A 14,437-nucleotide genomic window follows, 5' to 3' on the forward strand; every position below is an offset into this window, starting at 1 on the left:
GCTTACACGGACAATAACCCACTAACCCATCTGGATACAGCCAAGCTGGGTGCATTGGAGCAGCAGTGGGTGGCCAGGCTGGCCAATTACGACTTCACCATCAAATACCGGGCCGGCCGTACAAATGCCAACGCCAATGCTCTCTCCCGGATGCCCCAACTGTCGGAAGAGGGGCTGGACGATGATGACCTCAAAGAGATCGAGTTGCCTGCGTTTCACTGGCCGCCAGTCGAGAAGTTGCGGGTCCATCAACAACAGGTGAACCTGGACCCGCTGCCCAGTAAGGGGTGGCAAGAAGCCCAGGATCAAGCAACCACTGTCTGTTTGGTCAAAACCCTGGTGGAACAGGGCTCGGCTGGAATGGACCCTACTGCCCCTACCGAGGCCCAACGCTTGTGGCGGGAACGAACCCGGTTATACCTGCATCAAGGGAAGCTGTATCGGGAGTTAATCAATCCGAAGACCTACGAGAAGATTCGCCAGCTGGTGATTCCTCAAGCTAACGTGCCCACTATCCTCCAGGCATACCATGACGGTGCCGGACACTTCGGGTGGAAAAAGCTGGAAATGCTGTTAAGAGAGCGGTTCTATTGGAGTGGGATGCGGGAATCTGTGGAGGCCTGGTGCCGAGAATGTGGCCCCTGCACACTGAGAAGAAGGGATGAGGCCAGCCAGAAGGCCCCGCTACGCCCAATCGTTACACATCAACCGCTGGAGCTGGTGGCCCTCGACCATGTGAAGCTCACCCCTAGCCGAAGTGGGTATACTTATGCCCTGACCATTGTGGACCACTATTCAAGATTTATGGTGGTTGTCCCAGTCAAGGACCTGACCGGCCGTACCGCCGCTAGAGCGTTCCAGGCCTATTTCTGTCGGCCACATGGATACCCGGAGAAGGTACTTACCGACCAGGGCTCAGCCTTTGAAGCGGAGGTGTTCCAAGAATTCTGCCAGCTGTACGGTTGCAAGACAATTCGGACCACGCCTTATCACGCCCAAACCAATGGCATGTGCGAAAAGATGAACCACTTGGTCCTGAACCTTCTCAAGACGTTGCCGCTGGAGGAGCGGAACCTATGGCCAGAGAAACTACCTGACCTGGGCGATATGTACAACAACATTCCTTCTAGCTCTACAAAGTGCACACCGGCGTACCTGATGAGAGCTTGGCCCGGTCGACTGTCAGTGGACCTAGAGATGGGGTTGGAGGCCCCGGAAGTGCTCCCTTCGACCGCGGGGTGGGACATTCAACGAAGAGCACAGTACCAACAGTTCCAGGACTATGTAGAAAGGAATTTGTGCCAGAGTCGAAGCAGCAAGAGCAGTGTTTCAACAAAAAGGTGGCTGCAGGTCCCTTCCTGCCCGGAGATGTCGTCTTGAAGCGAAAGCGAAGGACCCACAAGCTAGACGACCAGTGGGAGGAGGCCCCGTATGTAATACAACCCACCAATTGGGAGAATGGAAAGGCCTACCAGATCAGCCGTGACCAGGGGAAGACTTCGGCCACGGTTTCCCGAGATCACCTGAAGAGGTATCCCCCACCATTGAGGACGGCAACTGAAGCCCCGGCTACCGAACCGGCTGAGGAGAAGGAGAAAGGGGTAATCCACACCATGATGGGCGATTTCCTGGCCGATTGGCCAACACAGAACGGCGCAGTGATCCTTCCTGTAATACTGTTCCCACAACCCGTGGCGGAAAAAGAGATGGAAGTGGCCGTTAATGCCCCAGCACCCAGGGATGTGCCTGTACCCAGCTCCCTTATGCCTCTGCCTGTCCCACATGATAGCCGGGGGGAGGGACTGGCTGTGCCCTCTACTCCACTGCCTACCACCACCAACCTTGGCCCCCGTAGGTACACATGTCCCAACCTAGGTCGACCCCCGCTTAGGTACAGGGAGACTAAAATTTAGGGGTGTGATGTTCTTGTATGTTGTTGAATGTAACCGAATGATAAGAAGAAGCAATCAACCGAACTGTGACCAGATTAGCATCGTGATTGGACCGACTAGTCCCCGTTAGGACTTTCTGCCCCGTGCGTAAGGAACTACTTACGGACAAGCCCGAAAACTCGCAGGGCAACCACAAGCTTGTGGTGTGTAAATAAAAATTGTTGGCTTGTTACCGTGACCGCCTCAGGAGAGGCTGATTTGGGAGGATGGGCCTGGAGGAAAGGGATGGCCCAGGCCCGCCACTACCGTAACCGGTGGCAATCCTCCGGGGGTCAGGGGTCCCCCATGGACGTGGGTCCCCTGAAAGAGACCGTACCCGCTCGGGCAATTTGGTTCTGGACTGGGGCATGGGGTGCTGCCCACTTCTTAGGGGTAGCATCAGGGCCAGGTTGTTTGGGCGGGGAGAGCGGAAGCCGTACCGTTATAAAATGTTTGTGATTTTACATGTTTTACCGTTTTCTACCTTTTTTTCAGTTGTGAAAATAAAACCGGTGATGGACGAGCAGCCCGCGGACGGTCGCGTTTAACTAAGGGGGAATGTGGCGCCCTGGACAAGCCAGGACGTCACAGGTACTGCAACAACACACCCCACACCCCGGTTAGGAACATCTAAGTCAGACACAAATCATTGTTGCCTTCCTCCAGGGGCTGATGTCCGCGCCAGGTGGGGTGGAGCCAGGCGGTTGGCTCTTCCCACCGAGGAGTTCACGCCAAAGACTATACAACGAAAGTCACAAATGCAATAAAGAATTGGGCCCACAGCTCCTTGCTTGGTGGACAGCTTGAGCATTACTTTAGTCTGCTTTTTGACTACTAGAGACATGGGCTGCCATTAATAGCAGCAGTCCATTTAACATGCTTCACAAGGCAGATACTTCCTTTGTACACTGGGAACATTTAGTAAAACTTTCAATATTCACCACTATGACCCATTAAGAGTCACTTTCTTTCAGTGCATCAAATTGTTCTTGAAACTTCTAATAAAACAATTGTCTCCAACATTTCTTACCCTACGAGCCACATTCAGCTCTGATAAATGGTTGCAAGCCACATAAAGAGGCATTCAGGTAGGTAGGTATTCAGGTGGGCATTCAGTTGCCTCACCTTCCCCCAGTAGTTGCGCACAAAGCCCCCCATTATCGGGATAATGATTTTCAAAGGTTCCTTCCAGATACAGTGCCTTGCGAAAGTATTCGGCTCTCTTGAATTTTTCAACCTTTTCCCACATTTCAGGCTTCAAACATAAAAGCTAAAAATTTTAATGTTATGGTGAAGAATCAACAAGTGGGACACAATTGGGAATATTATGCATTCCCCTTACTTTCAGTGCAGCAAACTCACTCCAGAAGTTCATTGAGGATCTCTGAATGATCCAATGTTGTCCTAAATGACTGATGATGATAAATATAAGCCACCTGTGGGTAATCAAATCTCTGTATAAATGCACTTGCTCTGTGATAGTCTCAGTGTTCTGTTTAAAGCACAGAGAGCATCATGAAGACCAAGGAAGACAACAGGCAGGTCCATGATACTGTTGTGGAGAAGTTTAAAGCCGGATTTAGTTACAAAAATATTTCCACAACTTTAAATATCCCAAGAAGCACTGTGTAAGTGATCATATTAAAATAGAAGGAGTATCATACCACTGCAAATCTACCAATACCTGGCCGTACCTGAAAAATGTAAAGGGAACCAAACATCAGCATTTTCCTATATAAGGTGCAGTCAGTGCAGTACTGGCACTATCAGGCACAGGCTATACATACCATTAGTGGGCAGCTCGGATGTTTAGGCTGTGGAATTCAACTTTATAAAGTTTGAAAATTCATGCACTTTTTGATTGACGTGTGCACCTCGCTGCTAATGTCCGGGAGGGTTATGCACGTGTATCCCCGCCCCCCCGCCGCCTGTTCCTCCCTCTCACTGGCCGTATGTAAATTTCTAATCTTCAGTTGCACGGCGTCAGTTAGCGCCTGCGCATAGCACTCATCTCCGGCGCCGTGTTTCTGAACCCCACAGTATTATGGTGCATGAGAGGGCGGTGCATGAGAGGGCGGCGCATGCGCCCTCGCTTCTTCAGCTCTGTTGTGACCGCAGGAGCGTGCGCGGTCACAACAGGACTGGAGAACAGATGATCTTACCGATTAGCTGCAGCAGACGATATCTTAGGAGACATCTGCTGCAGCTAATCAGAGTAAGATCAGCTGTTCTCTAGTCCTGTTGTGACCGCGCACACTCCCACGGTCACAACAGATCTCAATAAGCGAGGGCGCATGCGCCGCCCTCTCATGCACCATAATACTGTGGGCTTCATAGACACGGCGCTGGAGATGAGCGCTATGCGCAGGCGTTAACTCTGATGCCATGTAACTGAAGATTAGAAATTTTCAACAAGACAATGATCCAAAACATAAAGCAAAAAATACAATGGAATGGTTCACAAATAAACGTATCCAGGTGTTAGAATGGCCAAGTCAAAGTCCAGACCTGAATTCAATTGGAAATCTGTGGAAAGAGCTGAAAACTGCTGTTCACAAATGCTCTCCATCCAACCTCACTCAGCTCCAGCTGTTTGCAAAGGAAGAATGAGCAAGAATTTCAGTCTCTCGATGTGCAAAACTGATAAAAACATAAACCAAGAGACTTGCAGCTGTAATAGCAGCAAAAGGTGGCCCTACAAAGTATTAACTTAACACTAGAAGTCCCAGAAAGGGGTAATGTAACATTTCTACCATTGGAACCCAGAGACGGGTCGAATGACCTGAAGGATTTTAGCTAACATCCTATAATCACCGTCTTTTGTTCTGTAATTAAGGCCATTACTGTCGCACCACAGGAGGTTGTTGTTTTCCATTGAGTTTAGCCATTTAGTTTCTAGTTAGTTCTATTCAGTTTATTGTATTTGTCATTTGACCCTCTTTCGGGACTTCAGGGGGGAGCTCAAAATTTCTGGGACTTCTAGTGTAAAAGGGGCCGAATAATATAGCACGCCCCAATTTTCAGCTTATTATTTTTTATAAAAGTTTAAAATAAGTAATAAATTTCGTTCACCTTCACAATTGTGTCCCACTTGTTGTTGATTCTTCATCATAAAATTAAAATTTTTTATCTTTACGTTTGAAGCCTAAAATGTGGGAAAAGGTTGAAAAATTCAAAGGGGCCGAATACTATCGCAAGGCACTGTACCACACTAACCATAACATACCTTATAGGCACCATACTTACATCCAAATGTTACCACCTTACTCCTATTAGTACCTCCACTATTCACTTCGATATTCTCACATCAAGCACTCCCACTATACTATGACATCCAACTTCAAGCACTCCTCTAGCTGGCGCTACCATTTTATCTTCAACGCTTATCATATTTATCTCGTCACCCCCAAGGCTAGTGTCTGGGCATCCTGATCAGGATTTATATACCGGACTACTCAAAAGAGTCACCTTCTGGAGACTTGCTCTTCATAGCTATTTGCCAGAGCTAGTACTAATGCACCAACTGGCAGACAGCCGCGAATCCCAGATCAAGGGACTGTAGCACCCCTGTGGTACCAGGTGCCACAAATGTAACCCGTGGAAACCCAAACCCCAGAATACCTGTGCCAGTAAGTACACCAGCACCTGGCCACATACACAACCCAGACACTAACCTGGGAGACTGCCTAGTAACAGGTAAAAGGGGAAGGCACTGATTGGATGTAGCCACCCAACCTGAGGGAGAGACCCAGTGTGGGGGAGGGGCCAGTGGTCAGTTGAGAAGTTGGCAGGAGGAAGTAGTTGTTTGGAGGAGCAGAGCGTGAGTAGTGAGGAAGTGAAGGAAAGAGTAAAGTACGAAAAAGGGACCTGTAGAGACAACGGAGAGCTGTAAAAGGAGAGAATTGTGGAGTACGGAACCAAAACTCCAGGCACCGTGGGTTACCTGTGGCAGCAGCAGACTCCAAGAACCACGGAGGGCCTGTGGAAGTTCGGAACCAAGGTTCACGGGACTCAGCACAAGGCGGGGTACAGACCCTAGGACAGTGGAACACTTTATGATCAGCTGTTAACTCTGCTGGGCAAGAAGATCTCTAGGGTCAATCGCCAACCTAAGAAAGCCTGAAGCACAAGCAGCAAAGAGGGGACCAGGAACTGAACCCCTTAAATAGTCCAGGCTGCCTGCATTAGGGCACATTATATAGAATGACACGGCACTTCTATTTTAAGGAATGGGTGCTCTGGTAGGGTCCAAATCCATATCCAAAAATAAGATAAACCAGGCACTCCAAAATGGATGCAAAAAGTAAAACTTTATTCAAAATATAGAACAGTTCAAATATTGCAAGACGTTTCAGTCAACGCAGTGACCTTCGTCAGTGGAACTGGTTATATGTGGAAAAATAGATGATCCGTGCAAAGGAGAAAGAGAGAGAATTCTAATTAGAATATGAAAATAGGGAATATACTTAAAATAACTCCACTTAGTGGAGTCACAGGCATCACGCGAACTCCGTCGCTTGTTGCAGAATGAATAGATGTAAGGAGACACTGAGTAGGACGACAGGCTTAATTCAATTAGGGAAGTGTATCTGAATAGACCTCCTGCAGAGAATCATACGATATCCACCGCTAGTGAAAAAATGGCGCCTCTTTCACTTGAAGCTTTCCCCATCCAGACAGATTCTGGAAAACCAACGTGAAGTATGATCTTTCCTAGGGTCCTGCCGCCCTGTGTAACGTCTATTCCGTGGGGAGCAGAGATCCCGCTCCCCACGGCAATCGTGTGAACTTCTCCTCCTTCCCACCTGTGAGATGTGACTGCTCCCTTCCTCTCCTGCTGGAGAACTCTCTAACTGTTGTGTTGGCTCCTGACTCCCCTTGCTGGCTGCTACTCCTCCCTCCCAGGTCCCAAGCTAGTGCATTGATGAAATGGTTTACTTTACAAACAATTGTAAATCCATGGGGAAATAGTTAATAAAAATAATAATAATTTTGACGCTTGGCAATATATTTCATTTGGATATAATTTACTCTAAGGTATTCAAAGGAGACCTTTATTGTAGTTGATCCAAGATATTGTCTTGTTACATCTCTGCAACGCTACCAACCATGAAACTCAATAGCTGCATGAGCTTGAAACCAAATTATGCAGCCATTAGGCATTATGGTGGACAGAGTTTTAGACGAAAGCAGTAAAACATAGCATGTGCGATCACTCTGAGATTCTCCATGGGTGTAATTATGGTCTTTCCAAACAGGTATAACACTCACCTGCAGAAGGTAAATGGTGGCTGGGTTGCCAGGTCACAGCTTTCAAGGGGTTTATCTAGATCTATGAGAAAGAAGTGTCTTTTTTTCTAGTCCAGCCTGAATACTGATGGATATACAGTCATATGAAAAAGTTTGGGCACCCCTATTAATGTTAACCTTTTTTCTTTATAACAATTTGGGTTTTTGCAACAGCTATTTCAGTTTCATATATCTAATAACTGATGGACTGAGTAATATTTCTGGATTGAAATGAGGTTTATTGTACTAACAGAAAATGTGCAATCCGCATTTAAACAAAATTTGACCAGTGCAAAAGTATGGGCACCTCAACATAAAAGTGACATTAATATTTTGTAGATCCTCCTTTTGCAAAAATTACAGCCTCTAGTTGCTTCCTGTAGCTTTTAATGAGTTCCTGGATCCTGGATGAAGGTATATTTGACCATTCCTGTTTACAAAACAATTCCAGTTCAGTTAAGTTTGAGGGTCGCCGAGCATGGACAGCCCGCTTCAAATCATCCCACAGATTTTCAATGATATTCAGGTCTGGGGACTAGGATGGCCATTCCAGAACATTGTAATTGTTCCTCTGCATGAATGCCTGAGTAGATTTGGAGCGGTGTTTTGGATCATTGTCTTGCTGAAATATCCATCCCCTGCGTAACTTCAACTTCGGCACTGATTCTTGCACATTATTGTCAAGAATCTGCTGATACTGAGTTGAATCCATGCGACCCTCTACTTTAACAAGATTCCTGGTGCCGGCATTGGCCACACAGCCCCAAAGCATGATGGAACCTCCACCAAATTTTACTGTGGGTAGCAAGTACTTTTCTTGGAATGCCGTGTTTTTTTTGCCTCCATGCATAACGCCTTTTTGTATGACCATACAACTCAATCTTTGTTTCATCAGTCCACAGGACCTTCTTCCAAAATGTAACTGGCTTGTCCAAATGTGCTTTTGCATACCTTAGGCGACTCTGTTTGTGGCGTGCTTGCAGAAACGGCTTCTTTCGCATCACTCTCCCATACAGCTTCTCCTTGTGCAACGTGCGCTGTATTGTTGACCGATGCACATTGACACCATCTGCAGCAAGATAAAGCTGCAGGTCTTTGGAGGTGGTCTGTGGATTGTCCTTGACTGTTCTCACCATTCTTCTTCTCTGCCTTTCTGATATTTTTCTTGGCCTGCCACTTCTGGGCTTAACAAGAACTGTACCTGTGTTCTTCCATTTCCTTACTATGTTCCTCACAGTGGAAACTGATAGTTTAAATCTCTGAGACAACTTTTTGTATCCTTCCCCTGAACAACCATGTTGAATAATCTTTGTTTTCAGATTATTTGAGAGTTGTTTTGAGGAGCCCATGATGCCACTCTTCAGAGGAGATTCAAATAGGAGAACAACTTGCAAGTGGCCATCTTAAATACCTTTTCTCATGATTGGATACACCTGCCTATGAAGTTAAAAGCTCAATGAGGTTACAAAACCAATTTATTGCTTTAGTAAGTCAGTAAAAAGTAGTTAGGAGTGTTCAAATCAAGAAATTGATAAGGGTGCCCATACTTTTGCACCGGTCAAATTTTGTTTAAATGGGGATTGCACATTTTCTGTTAGTACAATAAACCTCATTTCAATCCAGAAATATTACTCAGTCCATCAGTTATTAGATATATGAAACTGAAATAGCTGTTGCAAAAACCCAAATTGTTATAAAGAAAAAAGATTAACATTAATAGGGGTGCCCAAACTTTTTCATATGACTGTATATATATATATATATATATATATATATATATATATATATATATATATACATATCCCTGCTTTTTCCCTTACCATAACTTTAGGGTGTTCAAGGGAGTAGAGTAAAGGCCGCTTTACATGCTGCGTCATTGCTCAAGCGATTTCGTTGGGGTCACGGAATTTGTGACGCACATCCGGTCGCTTTAGCGATGTCTTTGCATGTGACACCTATGAGCAATTTTGAATCGTCGCAAAAATGGTCAAAATCGCTCATCGGTGACATGCACCCCTATTCTCAAATATCGCTGCTGCTCGGTGTACGAAGTAGTTCGTCGCTCCTGTGGCAGCACACATCGCTATGTGTGACACCGCAGGAACGAGGATCCTCACCTTACCGGTGGCCGCCCGCAATGAGGAAGGAAGGAGGTGGGCGGGATGTTCCGGCCGCTCATCTCCGCCCCTCCGCTTCTATTGGCCGGCGGTTCGGTGACGCTGCTGTGACGTCGCTGTGACGCTAAACGATCTGCCCCCTTAGAAAGGAGGCGGTTCCCCGGTCACAGCGACATCGCTAGGCAGGTAAGTAGTGTGACGGTAAGTAGTGTGATGGGTCCGTGCGATGTTGTGTGCCATGGGCAGTGACTTGCCCGTGTCGCACAACCGATGGGGGCGGGTGCGCACGCTAGCGATATCGGTCCCGATATTGCAGCGTGTAAAGCGGCCTTAAGATGGATGCCAAAAGCCTTAGGTCACAATCAGAAAGGCTTAAACTCAGTGTTCTTCTTCTTCTTCGCAAATGGGTCTGCAATGGAGAAGACCACCGAAGGGTGAGACTTTATGATTTTGACCTAAGGCTGGTTTACCAGAAATCCTACTTATGAGACTTTATGATTTTGACCTAAGGCTGGTGTACTGAGAATCCTAATAAATTCCTTAAATTGACCAAATACATATACACATTACTTATCCTGTTCATGGATAACATGATTTTATAGAATTTCATTTTATTCTCAATCTTATTGCAACCGCATCAATGAAAATGCTTTTAGATTTGCATAGCTTTGTACAGTGTCATATCTCGTATATTATACTTACAATTGCCATTTCTGTTGTCTCTATGTACTGCTATTATGTAACTAATGTGATTTTTTTGGGTTCACTGACTTTTGAGGTACAAATAAATCTGACCGCTGTTCCTCCAGAAAGCCAACAAGACAGATACAATCGTATGGCTTATTTACTACGTAACAAATTCTTATAATTCCAGTGACAGTCTAAGGTTCTTGTCATGTCTTGTTATGATCCTTTCATCACTTTATCACAAGCTATTTTGCAGTCTTTAAACCTTGCAGATGTGTTGGACAGACGCATCATCTTAAACCAACTTTTTAGGTTTCCTTAGTCCTAGTGTTGTGTACTGATTTTTATAGAATATTTCAGAACAATACTTATGATAATAAAAATGCTGGTACAAATCCAGTAACTGGTATCAAAAGAGCAAGTGAACTACAAAACACACACAGATATTTAACTTATGTTTGCAAAATGTTAGGATTTAGCCCCATGTTTTAAGTTTGGCATGTGATACTTTCCATGGCAATAACTATAAGGGTACGCTCACAAGAGCGACAAATACGGACGAGAGCAATGCGAGAAATTCTCCCATTACACTCGCACCAATGTTATTCTATGAGTGCGAGCTTTTGGTCAGCTTTTCTCGCATCCAGAATCTGGATGCGAGAAAAGCAGCAGCATGCTGCATATTCATGCGTTAAACAGCCGAGAATCGCCAATGAAAGCCAATGGATGCGATTAAAAAACGTAACACACACGGACCGTCCGTGTGTGTCACGTATGCTGTGCAATTTTTCTTTGAAAAAAAAAAAGGAAATAACATCATATAAATACAGTTTGCATGTGTTAAAAAAAAAAAACAGGAAGTTCAGCCTCCACGGACAACTTCAAGACAACATGTCCAGGCACATCAATGTAGAGCTGCTGCTGGTGATGGTGCAAGAAAGGCCTGAAATTTGGGATACAAGACACCCAGGCTACTGTGACCGTGATAGACGTGATGCCAGCTGGATAAACATATGTCAAGAATTATTTCCCATTTATAATGAGTCATCTTCTGAAGCTCGTCAAGAGATAAGTAAGTGGAAATATTAAATTCAATGTGTAGATGGTTTATATCACACATGCCAAAAATGTACGTTAGGATAATTTTTAATGTCTGTGGTTTCTCCATAATATAGTGTGTGATGTAACTCGTCGCTGGCGTATTGCCGTGATCAATACCGACGGGAAAGGCAACAGCAATGTCGTAGTGGATCTGAGGCTCAGCGGAAAAAAATATATATATATTTTGATCGTTTGAATTTTTTGGCACCAATGGATTTAAGGCCGTAAGTAAACATATATATATTACTTTAAACTGAACCTAAAAATGCTTGAAATTAAGATTATTTCTTTAAAATATTTCAGAACAGAGAGTAATTTAAGAAGTCGATCAACATCAGAATCTGAGGCACAAATTGAACAAGCAGCGGAGCAGAGAGAAGAGGGCACCTCTTTGGCAAATCCACTAAACAATGATAATCAATCGCAAGATTTCAATAACACACCAGCATTGTTTCAAAATCCTGATGAGGAAGTTCAACAACAGAGCAGCAGCCCTACAGTGGCTTTAGACCACTCCCCTGTTGCCCTGGCAGTGTCACACCGACCACGACGACGTCGAGAACTCCCCATCATCAATACACGGCGCGAGGTAGATAATGGAGTTTTACAATATCTATCTCGCACTGGTAATGATGATTGGTAGGAGGCATTCACAAGAAGTATACTACAAAACACTGCACTCTCATTTGGCATGAGGTAGACGTAAAAGTAAATCAACAGATTCGTTTTTTTGCGTGCAAAAATAAGTGTATTTATTTATAACAAAATAAGTGGGAGGGACTAAAGGACGTTTCGGCCCAACCTGGGCCTTCTTCATACCAAGTCACACTCCATTCATAGAAGCGTTAGTTTCACTAGAGAAATTCTTCTTTCCTTATTATAAAGGTTATTGTAGGTGCAAAGCAGGTGGAAAATTCCACCCAGGAACAAATGATTGTACTAATCACAGCGTATAAGCCCTTGCTTGCTTTAGCAAGTAGATTGTTCATGCAGTTTGCTTTATAGGATAGAGGGATTTTAGTGACGTGTGGTCCCTTAAATTTACAATAGGAAACTAGGATCACATGCATAGAGCATTGGTTTAGGAATATGGAGGGCTTATCATCTGTAAGTTTTGAGGCATAAGTGTAGCGGTGGCTGGTGGAATCCCCTTTACGGCCGTCTTCCCAGGCCGTAAAAAAAAAAAAAAAAAATTTTTTGCTATAATAAAAACCAAGGTGTTTTTTTTCCCAAATAATATGAAGCTAAACAAAACAAAAATGTTTGTTCAATATCACACATAGTTGTGTAACATTAACTAATGAAAACATTATTTAAGATAAATAAACAAAAATTTTGGTTTCAGCATCACTGAATTTGTATTTTTTAAACATGATCATTTTTTTTTTTTTTTAAAGAAATTTAGTCCATGTTTACATGCCCAATCAAAACATGTTGTGGTAAATCTATTTCACCCCCTGGGGAAACAAAGTAATTTGTGAAAATTTCTCTCACACGTATGGCGGAAGGGGCACGTATGTTTCTTGCCATGACTTGGCTACCATGTGTTTCATTTGGTTCCATTGAAGATGTAATATTATCTTCAATGTTATCATATTTTCTGAAAAAATTATGCAACACAACACATGCTTTTATAATGGTGTTGACATTGTTTTCACTCAATTGCAATGGTGTGATCAAGACTCTCCATTTGGCTGTCAGGATGCCAAACGCGCATTCAACAACACGTCACCGTGCTCTGGTTAATCGATAGTTAAAAATACGGCGTCTGTTATCCAGAACACGACGTGGATAAGGCCTAAGGACTTCTCTACGAAGTTGGAAGGCCTCATCACCTACTATTACAAAAGGTGCCTGTGTGTCAGATGTGCCAGGCAATAGACGCGGGGGTGGTACAGACAAATCATTGGACCTTAGTCTCTGACCCATTAATGAATTATTAAAGATTCGTGAATCTCCTGTTTGACCATACGCACCGATATCTACAGCCACAAAATTGTAATTAACTGAACAACTGAAAAATATTGTTTGTAATTAAAATATTGTGTGCCAGAGTTTGGTGGCTTTTTAACACGTATATGTTTTCCATCAATGGCACCAATGCAATTAGGAAATTGTGTTTTTTCATAAAAGCCATTTGCTATCCGGTACCAATCTTCAAAACTTGGCTCTGCCATCACTAGAGGTTGTAATTTCTCCCAAATGGCATGACATGTTTTCCTTACAATGATAGAAATAGTAGATTTGCCAAGTAAAAATTCAAGATGTAAGGCAGAATAGGATAATCCAGTTGCAAGGAATCTATATCATAAAGGGAAAAAGTTGAGAAATGTTAAAAATGTTCGTGTTGTTAAAAATTAGAAAATAAAACATTAACACATAAAAAAAAGAAATAATACCTTATAGTGATTAACAAACGTTGCTCAGGAGATATGGCACAACGCATATTTGTGTCCTGCTATGTGATCATTGGCCTAATCTCATCCAACAAACGATCAAAGGTAGTTATGGTCATGCGGGTGTAAGCGTGGAATTTGTCTTCATTTTTCCTTAACTCAATATAAAGACGATTGAAATGTCCTCTGCTGTATCGTTTGCATAGTAGAGGATGGACCCAAAAGCGACGACGCCTCAGCGGTACATGTTCTTTTGGGTATTGCGCGCCAAACTCCCGGGACAATAACCAATGGTATAAAATTCTTTTAGTTGTGTTGAAAGTGAGATGCAAAGACATTTCTCCAAAGGACATTACACAATAGGCTCACAGAACTGAAAACACAGTTGGGCAGTGTAATGTGTAGTAGTCAAACTGTCTCATTGTTCTGCCGTTCATTTATTAGGTTGCCCAAACAACTTACTGATGATCACAATTAAAAAATCATTAACAACATACAGTTAGGTCCAGAAATATTTGGACAGTGACACAATTTTCGCGAGTTGGGCTCTGCATGCCACCACATTGGATTTGAAATGAAACCTCTACAACAGAATTCAAGTGCAGATTGTAACGTTTAATTTGAAGGTTTGAACAAAAATATCTGATAGAAATTGTAGGAATTGTACACATTTCTTTACAAACACTCCACATTTTAGGAGGTCAAAAGTAATTGGACAAATAAACCAAACCCCAAAAAAAATTTTTATTTTCAATATTTTGTTGAGAATCCTTTGGAGGCAATCACTGCCTTAAGTCTGGAACCCATGGACATCACCAAACGCTGGGTTTCCTCCTTCTTAATGCTTTGCCAGGCCTTTACAGCCGCAGCCTTCAGGTCTTGCTTGTTTGTGGGTCTTTCCGTCTTAAGTCTGGAT

Source organism: Anomaloglossus baeobatrachus, chromosome 3 (genome assembly GCF_048569485.1).
Source record: "Anomaloglossus baeobatrachus isolate aAnoBae1 chromosome 3, aAnoBae1.hap1, whole genome shotgun sequence".
NCBI classification, from domain to species: domain Eukaryota; kingdom Metazoa; phylum Chordata; class Amphibia; order Anura; family Aromobatidae; genus Anomaloglossus; species Anomaloglossus baeobatrachus.